A 12,707-nucleotide genomic window follows, 5' to 3' on the forward strand; every position below is an offset into this window, starting at 1 on the left:
TCATTCAGTTGTACAACTGACCAGGTATCCCCCTTTCAGTCAGTTGGACAACTGACCAGGTATCCCCCATTCATTCAGTTGGACAACTGACCAGGTATCCCCCTTCATTCAGTTGGACAACTGACCAGGTATCCCCCTTTCATTCAGTTGGACAACTGACCAGGTATCCCCATTTCATTCAGTTGGTACAACTGACTAGGTATCCCCTTTCATTCAGTTGTACAACTGACCAGGTATCCCCCTTTCATTCAGTTGTACAACTGACCAGGTACCCCCTTTCAGTCAGTTGGACAACTGACCAGGTATCCCATCCAGTCATTCAGTTGGACAACTGACCAGTATCCCCTTCATTCAGTTGGACAACTGACCAGGTATCCCCAGCATTCAGTTGGACAACTGACCACCTGGTATCCCCAGCATTTCAGTCAGTAGTACAACTGACTAGGTACCTCCCTTTCATTCAGTTGTACAACTGACCAGGTATCCGGCCCGTTTCATTCAGTTGGACAACTGACCAGGTATCCCCCCTTTCATTCAGTTGGACAACTGACCAGGTATCCCCCCTCATTTCATTCAGTTGTACAACTGACCAGGTATCCCCCCGCATTCAGTTGGACAACTGACCAGGTATCCCCCTTTCATTCAGTTGGACAACTGACCAGGTATCCCCCCTTTCATTCAGTTTGACAACTGACTAGGTATCCCCCTTTTGCCCTTTCCCTTACTCATAGAAGTTGGTCCATCCAGTCTCATCAGCCTTGGAGGCCAGCAGACCTGTGTTCGCAGCATAGCTCATCAGCGCCACTTCCTGGTTTAGGGCAGATACGGAGCGCAGGCCGCCAGCAGGGTCCAGCCCCAGGCTGACCACCTGGTTCTCAGGCAGCAGCACCAGCCTCAGCAGACCAGAGCCGTCTCTCCTCACCCTCAGGGTGTTGTTACAGTTATCAGCCACAGCAGCCAGCTCCCCGTCCGGCCCGTAGGTGAAGTTATACAGAAGTTCTCCGGTGATCAGACTGACTGTGTGTCTGTGGAGCCCATCCCTACTGAACACGTCTGCCCTCCTGTTCCCCAATCCTCTGTGACCCCACCTCCCAGCCCTCTGTGGATCTCTCCTGTTGCGCCTCACCCCAGCCCTCTGTAGATCTGTTGTTGAGGTCAGCGATGAACAGCGTGCCGTCGGGAGACACGGCGAGTCTCCCCCAGGGGGCGTCTGAGCTCTCCCTCCGTCCGTGGCGTAGATCCTCCCTCTAGTCTCCAGAGAAGCACTGGCAGTTGATCGTCGTTCTTGCAGTCGCCAGCCCTCGGAGGTGGCGCCGGCAGCCCTCTGAGATCTCTCCGGAGGCGCTGACATCCCCAGCCCTCTGTTGATCTTCTTCTGGTCCGTCTCTGCGATGTAGAGTCTCGCCCAGTGTGGGAGATGGCGATCCCCGTGGCGCTCACCAGAGCTGAGTGGATGGCCAGCTTGCTCTGGGATCTCTCCCTCTAGTCTGCCCGGGACCTGGCAGTGCATGGGCCTCCCAGCGATGATGCTGACCTGGTGGTTCTCAGTGATGCGCATGATCACATTGTTCTCCAGAACATACAGGGAGTTGTCTGTAGGGTTCACCGCCAGGTCAGTGGGCCACTCCAGACGCACCTGGATCAACAGACACAGAACACATGAGTCATCACAAAAACACTGGAACTCTCCCCCAGCCCTCTGTAGATCTCTCCCCAGCCCTCTGTAGATCTCTCCCTCTAGTCTCCCCCAGCCCTCTGTAGATCTCTCCCTCTGGTCTCCCCAATCCTCTGTAGATCTTTCCCTCTAGTCTCCCCCAGCCCTCTGTAGATCTCTCCCCAGCTAGTCTCCCCCCCAGCCCTCTGTAGATCTCTCCCTCTAGTCTCCCCCAGCCCTCTGTAGATCTCTCCCTCTAGTCTCCCCCAGCCCTCTGTAGATCTCTCCCTCTAGTCTCCCCCAGCCCTCTGTAGATCTCTCCCTCTAGTCTCCCCCCAGCCCTCTGTAGATCTCTCCCTCTAGTCTCCCCCAGCGCTCTGTAGATGGCTCCCTCTAGTCTTTCAAGTCTATCCAACTTTCTCTCTCTCACACACTATTCAGAAGTAGGGTTGCACAATTCTGGTAACTTCCCCAAAATTCCCAGGTTATTCCCTCCTGATTCCAGAAATTTTCCAACAGGGAGAATCTGGAAAACCTGGGAATTTAGGGAAAGATATCAGAATTGTGCAACCCTACTCAGAAGACAGTAGAGATTGGATTACTGTATAGGTGGGTATTGATACGGTCAATATATGACTACAAACAAGCAGCACTATGTAGGACCAGTTGTAGATACCCTATATAAACAAAGTATGTCAACACACCTTCAAATTAGTGGATTCGGCTATTTCATCCACACTCGTTTCTAACAGGTGTATAAAATCAAGCACACAGCCATGCAATCTCCATAGACAAACATTTCCAGTAGAATGGCCTTAATGAAGAGCTCGGTGACTTTCAATGTGGCACCGTCATAGGATACCACCTTTCCAACAAGTTCGTCAAATGAATGTCCTGCTGTGCTGTTATTGTGAAGTGGAAATTTGTATGGCCGAGCAACCGGCTGGAGTGGTGTAAAGCTCGTCGTCATTGGACTATGGGGTTTGGTGGTTGCCATGAGAACGCTACCCCAATGCATAGTGCCAACTGTACAGTGGTAGAGGAGGAATAATGGTCTGGGGCTGTTTCTCATGGTTTGGGTCCTTTAGTTCCAGCGAAGGGAAATCTTCACCCTACAGCATACAATTACATTCTAGACAAGTTTGGGGAAGGTCCTTTCCTGTTTCGGCATGACAATGCCCCCGTGCACAGAGCAAGGTCCATACAGAAATGGTTTGTCGAGATCAGTGTGGAAGAACTTGACTGGCCTGCACAGAGCCCTGACTTCAACCCTATCGGACACCTTTGGGATTAATACGAACGCCAACCGAGAGCCAGGCCTAATCGCCCAACATCCGTGTCCGACCTCACTAATGCTCTTGTGGCTGAATGGAAGCAAGTCCCTGCAGCAACGTTCCAACATCTTGTGGAAAGCCTTCCCAGAAGAGTGGAGGCTGTTATAACACCAATGTTCCAACATCTAGTGGAAAGTCTTCCCAGAAGAGTGGAGGCTGTTATAGCACCAATGTTCCAACATCTAGTGGAAAGCCTTCCCAGAAGAGTGGAGGCTGTTATAGCACCAATGTTCCAACATCTAGTGGAAAGCCTTCCCAGAAGAGTGGAGGCTGTTATAACACCAATGTTCCAACATCTAGTGGAAAGCCTTCCCAGAAGAGTGGAGGCTGTTATAGCACCAAAGGGGGGGACCAACTCCATATTAATGTCCATAATTTTGGAATGAGATGTTCGATGAGCAGGTGTCCACATACTTTTAGTCATGTAGTGTATATCCCTCTAAAATACAGTCTCTGTAGTTGTCCAGCTTAGTGTATTTGGCCATAAGGCAGAGCGATGGAGATGTCCTTTAGACTGCAAAGTCTAGCCTCAGCAGCACTACACATGTGTTCTGCCCCCACAAAAGGACCTATAAGTCCAAAATATAAAAATCTATAAAAACATAGCTTTGTTTTGTTCCCCGTGGTTCCCTCCTGACCTGACTGACGTCCATGCTGGAGTCACAGCTGAGTGGGCGGACCGCCGTGAGGTCGTTGGTCTTGATCAGGGTGGAGATGATGCCGTTCTGGTCCACCTTACGGATCATAGTGGCGTCAACAAAGTACATGAGACCGTTCTTATCCACAGCGATCCCTGACAGACAGGAAGACATAAGAGAGAGAGGGGGGAGGCAGGGTTAGACATCACAACATACTGACATGGGGGGGGGCAGGGACATTTAGACATCACAACATACTGACATGGGGGGGGTTAGACATCACAACATACTGACATGGGGGGGGGGTTAGACAGGGTTAGACATCACAACATACTGACATGGGGGGGGGCAGGGTTAGACATCACAACATACTGACATGGGGGGGGGGGGGGGGGCAGGGTTAGACATCACAACATACTGACATGGGGGGGGGGGTTAGACATCACAACATACTGACATGGGGGGGGGCAGGGTTAGACATCACAACATACTGACATGGGGGGGGGTTAGACATCACAACATACTGACATGGGGGGGGGGGGCAGGGTTAGACATCACAACATACTGACATGGGGGGGGGGGGGGGCAGGGTTAGACATCACAACATACTGACATGGGGGGGACATCACAACATACTGACATGGGGGGGGTTAGACATCACAACATACTGACATGGGGGGGGCAGGGTTAGACATCACAACATACTGACATGGGGGGGGCAGGGTTAGACATCACAACATACTGACATGGGGGGGCAGGGTTAGACATCACAACATACTGACATGGGGGGGGGGGGGTTAGACATCACAACATACTGACATGGGGGGACATCACAACATACTGACATGGGGGGTTAGACATCACAACATACTGACATGGGGGGGGGGTTAGACATCACAACATCACAATCATACTGACATGGGGAGGGGGGCAGGGTTAGAAATCACAACATACTGACATGGGGGGGGGCAGGGTTAGACATCACAACATACTGACATGGGGGGGCAGGGTTAGAAATCACAACATTCTGACATGGGGGGGTTAGACATCACAACATACTGACATGGGGGGGGGGGCAGGGTTAGAAATCACAACATTCTGACATGGGGGGGGGTTAGACATCACAACATACTGACATGGGGGGGGGTTAGAAATCAGGGTTAGAAATCACAACATTCTGACATGGGGGGGTTAGACATCACAACATACTGACATGGGGGGGGGGGGCAGGGTTAGAAATCACAACATTCTGACATGGGGGGGTTAGACATCACAACATACTGACATGGGGGGGCAGGGTTAGAAATCACAACATTCTGACATGGGGGGGGCAGGGTTAGAAATCACAACATTCTGACATGGGGGGGACAGGGGGGGGGGCAGGGTTAGAAATCACAACATACTGATATGGGGGGGACATCACAACATACTGACATGGGGGGGGTTAGAAATCACAACATTCTGACATGGGGGGGGGGGGGGGGCAGGGTTAGAAATCACAACATTCTGACATGGGGGGGGCAGGGTTAGAAATCACAACATTCTGACATGGGGGGGTAGGGTTAGAAATCACAACATACTGACATGGGGGGGCAGGGTTAGAAATCACAACATTCTGACATGGGGGGCAGGGTTAGAAATCACAACATACTGATATGGGGGGGGCAGGGTTAGAAATCACAGGGTTAGAAATCACAACATACTGACATGGGGGGGGGTTAGAAATCAGGGTTAGACATCACAACATACTGACATGGGGGGGCAGGGTTAGACATCACAACATACTGACATGGGGGGGGGCAGGGTTAGACATCACAACATACTGACATGGGGGGGGTTAGACATCACAACATACTGACATGGGGGGGGCAGGGTTAGACATCACAACATACTGACATGGGGGGCAGGGTTAGACATCACAACATACTGACATGGGGGGGGGGGTTAGAAATCACAACATTCTGACATGGGGGGGGCAGGGTTAGAAATCACAACATACTGACATGGGGGGGGCAGGGTTAGAAATCACAACATTCTGACATGGGGGGGGGTTAGACATCACAACATACTGACATGGGGAGGGGGGGCAGGGTTAGAAATCACAACATTCTGACATGGGGGGGGGTTAGACATCACAACATACTGACATGGGGGGGGCAGGGTTAGAAATCACAACATTCTGACATGGGGGGGGTTAGAATCACAACATACTGACATGGGGGGGGGCAGGGTTAGAAATCACAACATTCTGACATGGGGGGGGTTAGACATCACAACATACTGACATGGGGGGCAGGGTTAGAAATCACAACATTCTGACATGGGGGGGGTTAGAAATCACAACATACTGACATGGGGGGGGGGCAGGGTTAGAAATCACAACATTCTGACATGGGGGGGGTTAGACATCACAACATACTGACATGGGGGGGGGGCAGGGTTAGAAATCACAACATTCTGACATGGGGGGGGGGGGGGGCAGGGTTAGAAATCACAACATACTGATATGGGGGGGGGGGCAGGGTTAGAAATCACAACATTCTGACATGGGGGGGGGGTTAGACATCACAACATACTGACATGGGGGGGGGGGGCAGGGTTAGAAATCACAACATTCTGACATGGGGGGGTTAGACATCACAACATACTGACATGGGGGGGGGGGGGCAGGGTTAGAAATCACAACATTCTGACATGGGGGGGGGCAGGGTTAGAAATCACAACATTCTGACATGGGGGGTAGGGTTAGAAATCACAACATACTGACATGGGGGGGGGGGGGGGGGCAGGGTTAGAAATCACAACATTCTGACATGGGGGGTAGGGTTAGAAATCACAACATACTGACATGGGGGGGGGCAGGGTTAGAAATCACAACATTCTGACATGGGGGGGGCAGGGTTAGAAATCACAACATACTGATATGGGGGGGCAGGGTTAGAAATCACAACATTCTGACATGGGGGGGGGGGGCAGGGTTAGAAATCACAACATTCTGACATGGGGGGGGGGGCAGGGTTAGAAATCACAACATTCTGACATGGGGGGGTAGGGTTAGAAATCACAACATACTGACATGGGGGGGCAGGGTTAGAAATCACAACATTCTGACATGGGGGGGGGGGCAGGGTTAGAAATCACAACATACTGATATGGGGGGCAGGGTTAGAAATCACAACATTCTGACATGGGGGGGGGGGCAGGGTTAGAAATCACAACATTCTGACATGGGGGGGATAGGGTTAGACATCACAACATACTGACATGGGGGGTGGCAGGGTTAGACATCACAACATTCTGACATGGGGGGGGGGGCAGGGTTAGAAATCACAACATACTGACATGGGGGGGGCAGGGTTAGAAATCACAACATTCTGACATGGGGGGGGGGGTAGGGTTAGAAATCACAACATACTGACATGGGGGGGCAGGGTTAGAAATCACAACATACTGACATGGGGGGGGGGGGGGCAGGGTTAGAAATCACAACATTCTGACATGGGGGTAGGGTTAGAAATCACAACATACTGACATGGGGGGGGGCAGGGTTAGAAATCACAACATTCTGACATGGGGGGGGGGGCAGGGTTAGAAATCACAACATACTGATATGGGGGGGGGCAGGGTTAGAAATCACAACATTCTGACATGGGGGGGGGTTAGAAATCACAACATACTGACATGGGGGGGGCAGGGTTAGAAATCACAACATTCTGACATGGGGGGGGGGTTAGAAATCACAACATACTGACATGGGGGGGGGGGGCAGGGTTAGAAATCACAACATTCTGACATGGGGGGGAAATCACAACATTCTGACATGGGGGGCAGGGTTAGAAATCACAACATTCTGACATGGGGGGGGCAGGGTTAGAAATCACAACATACTGACATGGGGGGGGGCAGGGTTAGAAATCACAACATTCTGACATGGGGGGGCAGGGTTAGAAATCACAACATACTGACATGGGGGGCAGGGTTAGAAATCACAACATTCTGACATGGGGGGGTTTAGAAATCACAACATTCTGACATGGGGGGGGGCAGGGTTAGAAATCACAACATACTGACATGGGGGGGGGCAGGGTTAGAAATCACAACATTCTGACATGGGGGGGGGGGGGCAGGGTTAGAAATCACAACATTCTGACATGGGGGGGGGGGGCAGGGTTAGAAATCACAACATTCTGACATGGGGGGTAGGGTTAGAAATCACAACATACTGACATGGGGGGGCAGGGTTAGAAATCACAACATTCTGACATGGGGGGGGCAGGGTTAGAAATCACAACATACTGATATGGGGGGGCAGGGTTAGAAATCACAACATTCTGACATGGGGGGGGGGGCAGGGTTAGAAATCACAACATTCTGACATGGGGGGGATAGGTTAGACATCACAACATACTGACATGGGGGGGGGGGTGGCAGGGTTAGACATCACAACATTCTGACATGGGGGGGGGGCAGGGTTAGAAATCACAACATACTGACATGGGGGGGGGCAGGGTTAGAAATCACAACATTCTGACATGGGGGGGGGGGGGGGGGTAGGGTTAGAAATCACAACATACTGACATGGGGGGGGGGGTTAGAAATCACAACATTCTGACATGGGGGGGGCAGGGTTAGAAATCACAACATACTGACATGGGGGGGGGCAGGGTTAGAAATCACAACATTCTGACATGGGGGGGGGGCAGGGTTAGAAATCACAACATTCTGACATGGGGGGGACATGGGGGGGTTAGAAATCACAACATTCTGACATGGGGGGGTTTAGAAATCACAACATTCTGACATGGGTTAGAAATCACAACATTCTGACATGGGGGGGGGGGTTAGAAATCACAACATTCTGACATGGGTTAGAAATCACAACATTCTGACATGGGGGGACATAGGGTTAGAAATCACAACATTCTGACATGGGGGGGTTAGAAATCACAACATTCTGACATGGAGACATGGGGGGGGTTAGAAATCACAACATTCTGACATGGGGGGGTTAGAAATCACAACATTCTGACATGGGGGTTAGAAATCACAACATTCTGACATGGGGGGTTAGAAATCACAATATTCTGACATGGGGGGGTTAGAAATCACAACATTCTGACATGGGGGGAAATCACAACATTCTGACATGGGGGTTAGAAATCACAACATTCTGACATGGGGGGGTTAGAAATCACAACATTCTGACATGGGGGGGTTACAAATCACAACATTCTGACATGGGGGGGTTAGAAATCACAATATTCTGACATGGGGGGGGGGGGGGTTAGAAATCACAATATTCTGACATGGGGGGGGGGGTTACAAATCACAACATTCTGACATGTGAAAACTAGTTCTGGTGCTGCTGAGAGAAACAGTCAAAACAAAGTCAAAGTTGTGCTCATCAGGTATTCTGTTGGAACATGGAACTGGCATCCGGATGTCAGTGTGCTAGCTCCTCATCCTGCTTGTGACACCAAGTGACAGAGCAACACCACGCCCGGCAGTTTGGTGTCAGGAAGTGACAGCGTCTCTTTTCCAGGTCACTGCTCTGAACAAATCCCTGTCGTTTCCATACACCCACCCCCTGAAGATAGCCTACACTAGATAGATATTGATCAGTGGAGGCTGCTTAATAAGGAAGGATGGCTCATAATAATGGTTGGAACAGAGAAAATGGAATTTGATACTATTTCATCTAGTCCATTCCAGCCATTACCTGCACATCCATCTTCTGCACATCTACCATTCCAGTGTTTATTGCCATATTGTAATTACTTCACCACTATGGCCTATTTATTGCCTTAACTCACTTATTTGACCTTATTTTCACTCACTGTATATAGACTTTGTTTTCCTTTTATTTCTACTGTATTATTGACTGTATGTTTTGTTTATTCCATGTGTAACTCTGTGTTGCTGTTTGTGTCGAACTGCTTTGCTTTATCTTGGCCAGGTCGCTGTTGTAAATGAGAACTTGTTCTCAACTAGCCTACCTGAAATTAAATAAATAAAATTACCACAAGGCCCGTCCTCCCCAATTAAGCTGTCACCAACCTGAACCTGTGTAAAATCCCACAATAAATGTGTAAATGACAGTTTGTAAATGACAGTTTGTAAATGACAGTTTGTAAATGACAGTTTGTAAATGACAGTTTGTAAATGACAGTTTGTAAGTGACAGTTTGTAAATGACAGTTTGTAAATGACAGTTTGTAAATGACAGTTTGTAAGTGACAGTTTGTAAGTGACAGTTTGTAAGTGACAGTTTGTAAGTGACAGTTTGTAAGTGACAGTTTGTAAGGGACAGTCAGCTATAGCAAAATAATTCTTCAGGAAATTAGAGGAGTGGAACTGATTTTATAGTGAACGTGTGGAGCACAGCAGCGCTGCAACAGTACTCTGTAATAAGTCACTGTCACCTCCCCCTGTCCTGGTACTCACCCCTAGGGTTCATGAGTGCGGCCTCCATGGCCTTGCCCCCGTCCCCACAGCGAGCCTCGTCGAAGGGGACACACTGCTCGCCGGTCCCAGCCACCACCTGGGCATTGTCCAACAACTGCCGCCCGCTGGTCAGTGAGCGCACGCGGTATATCTGCCGAGAGTTGGTGTCTGAGAGGAAGACCGCCCCAGACATTGGGTCCACCGCTAGGTAATACTTGTGTGTTGGGTTGTTCCTACGGAGAAATTATATGAGAGAATATTTCTGCCCCTGGACAGGCAGTTAACCCACTGTTCCTTGGCCGTCATTGAAAATAAGAATTTGTTCTTAACTGACTTAGTTAAATAAAGGTAAAATAACATTTTAAAAATATATATATATTTTAGATGGTAATATTAAAAACCTCCAGCAACTAAAATCAATTTCAAGAGGTGTGACAGATAATCCCTCTAAGGACTAAAACAGAGATTGGTAGAACATTCCAAAGGCGCCCCAACATACAGGAAGACAACTATCTTTCAGCTTTCTACAGCTGTATGTCAGGCAATGTCACCAAGCTGCTGGACGGAGCATTACTTACCCGTGCCTCAAGTCTTTATTCCTGAAAACAACACAAAGAAACCAACCTTGTTAGTTTCCACCCATCATCCTACTTAACCCCTCCTCCACTGGCACCCTCCTCTACTGACACCATCCTCTACTGGTACCCTCCTCCACTGACACCCTCCTCTACGGGCACCCTCCTCCACTGACACCTTCCTCCACTGACACCCTCCTACACTGACACCCTCTGTACATTGATACCCTGCTCCACTGGCACCCTCCTCCACTGACACCCTCTGTACATTGATACCCTCCTCCACTGGCACCTTCCTCCACTGACACCCTCTTCACTGGCACCCTCCTCCACTGACACCCTCCTCTACGGGCACCCTCCTCCACTGGCACCCTCCTTCACTGACACCCTCCTCCACTGACACCCTCTGTACATTGATACCCTCCTCCACTGACACCCTCCTCCACTGACACCCTCCTCCACTGACACCCTCTTCACTGGCACCCTCCTCCACTGACACCCTCTTCACTGGCACCCTCCTCCACTGACACCCTCCTCCACTGACACCCTCCTCTACGGGCACCCTCCTCCACTGGCACCCTCCTTCACTGACACCCTCTGTACATTGATACCCTCCTCCACTGGCACCTTCCTCCACTGGCACCCTCCTCCACTGACACCCTCCTCCACTGACACCCTCCTCTACTGGCACCCTCCTCCACTGACACCCTCCTCCACTGACACCCTCCTCCACTGACACCCTCTGTATGTTGATACCTTACCTGAGCTCCAACACAGCAGTGGTGTTGAGGGTGGGATAGACTCGGCGAATGAAGTTGAGGTCTCCCACGTACAGGCTGCCGTCCCCCCCACAGGCCAGCGCCACGGGGGCCAGCAGCTTGTTGCCCTCGGCCAGACCACTGCAGCTGGGACAGGAGATACTGCGCCTGCGCCCGTTACCCATGATGCTGTTGATGACTGGAGGCTGCTGCTCTGAGACAAACACATTCTCCCCACTGCCTTTGTGTAAGATCCCTGAAACAGTAGAGGCAAACAGTTCCGATTCAAAAACGATATCCTTTTAGATCCTAAAAATACAGCAAGGGAACAAAGACCCTTTTTTAAAAATCAACCTCCATCTTAATATGAACTTACTTATCATTTTAGACTTTCCCAAACATCAAACAAAGTAATTCAATCTGTAATCCAATACTGTTCAAACGGTTGCTATAGAAACAAGGTGAGTTTCAGGGTGGGGAGGGCATTGAATAGTTGTCTAATGTTTTATTTTTCATATTTTAAAATAATTAAATAAAATAAAATTTTAAATTTCCTTTTCTCCACTTTGACATGACATGGTACCTCGTGTAGATCGTTGACCAGAAATGACAATTACATACATTTTAAATCAGACTTTTTTTTAGCAACAAAATGGGGGAAAAGTCCAGAGGTGTGAATCATTTCTGATGGCACTGCATGTGTATCTAACCTCGTGTGGGGAAACACAATTCAGTCCCAATCCTATGTTCCTAGCTGTCATGCCGGTGAAAGAGGACCCAAAAGCGACTTAACAGAAACAGAGTTTATTCAAGTCCAAACAGGGAATAACAGAAATCCTCTAGTCTGTAGAGGGGAATAACAGGAGAAGCGGCCACAGACTGCAGGTAAAAATACAGGTAGGCAGGCCGTAGTTGACAGAGACACCTGCTCACACGCAGCATCTGATGAAGGCAAAAAACACGACAGGACAGGGCGATACACAATCACAGCAAAAACACGACAGGACAGGGCGAAATCGCAATCACAGCATGGTGAATACTAAACAAGGAACCGACGTTTCAGGAACGGAACACAAAGGAATAAATAGGGACTCTAATCAGGGAAAGGATTAAAACAGGTGTGGGAAGACTAAATGATGATTAGGGGAATAGGAACAGCTGGGAGCAGGAACGGAACGATAGAGAGAAGAGAGAGCGAGAGAGTGAGAGAGGGAGGGGGAGAGAGAGGGATAGAAAGAGGGAAAGAACCAAATAAGACCAGCAGAGGGAAACGAATAGAATGGGGAGCACAGGGACAAGACATGA

At 49.8% G+C, this 12,707-nt stretch overlaps 1 pseudogene; it reads right to left on the minus strand.

Annotated features, from left to right (window-relative positions):
- LOC124014551 overlaps positions 1-12,707 on the minus strand; it is a 181,734-nt pseudogene that overhangs the window by 12,548 nt on the left and 156,479 nt on the right.

This window comes from Oncorhynchus gorbuscha, linkage group LG02 (assembly GCF_021184085.1).
Source record: "Oncorhynchus gorbuscha isolate QuinsamMale2020 ecotype Even-year linkage group LG02, OgorEven_v1.0, whole genome shotgun sequence".
NCBI classification, from domain to species: Eukaryota; Metazoa; Chordata; class Actinopteri; order Salmoniformes; family Salmonidae; genus Oncorhynchus; species Oncorhynchus gorbuscha.